Source organism: Protobothrops mucrosquamatus, unplaced genomic scaffold (genome assembly GCF_001527695.2).
Source record: "Protobothrops mucrosquamatus isolate PMUCROS unplaced genomic scaffold, P.Mucros_1.0 scaffold10201, whole genome shotgun sequence".
Taxonomy (NCBI): Eukaryota; Metazoa; Chordata; class Lepidosauria; order Squamata; family Viperidae; genus Protobothrops; species Protobothrops mucrosquamatus.
In genome coordinates, this window is record NW_015395988.1 from 17,514 (window position 1) to 20,216 (window position 2,703).

A 2,703-nucleotide genomic window follows, 5' to 3' on the forward strand; every position below is an offset into this window, starting at 1 on the left:
AAACTGGATGCAGTATTCCAAGTGTGGCCTTACCAAGGCATTGTAAAGTGGTATTAATACTTCACGTGATCTTGATTCTATTCCTCTGTTAATGCAGCCTAGCACTGTGTTGGCTTTTTTGGCAGCTGCAGCACACTGCTGGCTCATATTTAAATGATTGTCCACTAGGACTCCGAGATCCCTCTCACAGTTACTACTACTGAGCAAGGTACCCCCAAATGTATACCTGTACATTTGGTTTTTCTTGTCTAAATGTAGAACCTTACTTTTTCAAGTCTAAGTGCTATTGCTATAAGCCCCATCCCCAAAATAAGCCCCAGTTAAGGTCATCAGCCAGAGGGCGCATTTAGTACCATATTTCCCTGAAAATAAGACCTAACCAAAAAATAAGCTCTAATGCATCTTTTGGAGCAAAAATTAATATAACACCCAGTCTTATTTTCGGGGAAATACGATATATATTACCCCAGCAGATAATAAGGCAACCAATACAGCCAATCAAACAAACTGAATATATGGGGATATATTTAAGTTGAAGATATTCTAATTACATCTCAATTAATTATAAATTCTAAAGCATTTTTTAAATCAAAACAAACTTGATTTGTTTGGTTTATTTGACCCAGCTGGGTTTTATTTAAGGCAGCCATGTTTAAAATATTAAAGTAAATTGTAGTCTTGTCAAAAGGAAACAAATGCAGGATTATGTATCCAGTTCCAACTGAATTTTTAAAATGGTCTTTGAACATTGTAATCCAGGTTGCTAAAAAAAAAATACAAAGCTTGGCTATTCAAAAAGACTAGCATGGAAAACCTATACAAGCAGCAACAGTATTTGTACTACCAGAAACTGAATATCCTTATACAAGATTATTTCATCTTCTCTACACAGTCTAAGATTCACTGAAAGAAGGCATAAAATTACTATGATAGAAAGGAAACAATTAAATAGATCTAATGTAGTTTTTTTCACTCTATGTACAATTTCTTTATGAATTATCTCATTCTACCAAATAATTCCTTTCCTTTATTATGTTTAAAAAAACAGTTTATACAAGCACCTTCAAATTGGGATCAGAAAGTCATTACAGAGATTCTGGATTCCTGGAAAAAGTAGTTTGCCAAAGCAAATCATTTTATAACAATACCATGATGTTAACTAATACCAAAGAATGAGAAAACTTTGTATTCACCACCATTTTCCCTTCCTCATAGATATTCCCACCCTCTTCTGTAAGTTTGCAACCCCTGATTGGCAATGCTTTTTCTTTCTTGAGAATATAATCATAGCCTGAGTTTATACATTTCATCAATCCATTGTATTCTCTAACCATGGTTTGTTATACAAGCCACAATGACACACCACATTGCTAAAATCAAACTGTAATGGTTGAATTCCCAAAATATACTCTGCCAAAACCTTGTCAATCTAAGCGTGGCTTAGTGGAACGTGAGAATCTAGTCACCATTGGAAAATATTTCAAAAATAATCTGGCTCATCTAAACTCCTAATGCAAGAAATCTAAACTCCTAATGCAAGAAATCTATCTGTAGAAAAGCCCATCAGGTAAACATCCAATCTTTTTTAACACCAAATAAAGATTGGTTTCCACAGTATGCATTATTAGAAAGCTTCTCTATGTTTTCCAAATTACGGATTCCCTCTCTTCCTCCCTCCCCACTATCTATATGGTAACTCTTCAAATCAATGAATATGACTATCATGTTGCGTCTTACTCATCTCTTCTGAATACCATAATCAACTTCTCCAAACATGCTGAATTTCTTCAAAGCTTTCCCTTCTCATTTTTATCACCCTCTCCACCTCATTCCACTTTATAACTACCCAGATGCTTTTGTTGAAAATAATTACACAGAAAATGAAAATATTCTAAAAATATTTTACAGGCCACATAATTAAAAATAGAAGATTTCATGGAATTTGGTTAAAGGCTGTTTCAGAGCAATTATCTTCAGACGTACAGTTAATGCAAATTGACTGTAGTCCATAAACTCTAGGCTGTAATACAGTAGTAAATTATGCCTGTTATCTGTTTGTAATCAACCAGTTGCTTCACTTACTATCATTGATATCACAGAGCGTTGTAATTATAAAATTCCATTAGCAATACTCTTTCCAATATTCAGACACAGAGCTAGTTTTCCAGAATTCTTTAGAAAATAACAATTTTTCACAACTGATAACAAATGTGAAATGATCTTTCACACAACTTATCAATACTAGTACTTCAATTAAGTTTTGCTAGTCAGTGATGAAAAATAATGCAATCAAGAATTACAGGCTCAATGTTCAAACTCTTTCAAACAAGAATATGCAGTTTGTATGTTGTTTGTGAAAGCAAAAACGAGTCATCTATCAGAATGGAGGTACTCTGATTTAAACCATTCTGCACAATCTCAGTATAATTAAATCCAGAATATGAGCTGGCAGTTGCAACTGAGCTTATTTCCAAGGAATCATTCAACCTTTAAGGATACAGATCCTCCTATGGTCTTAATACAAAAGTAAATCCCATTTAAACTTTAAGAAAAAATAAAAATTGCTAAAATTGATAGCACTACAAAGCAGTTAGTTTCGCTACCCCCTAATCCCAGGCTACTGAAATGTGGCTGAAGTTCCCTTCAACCCGTTGTGAGAGAGACGCCCCCAACAACCATGCAGGTGCTGGAATGAGGTTAAAA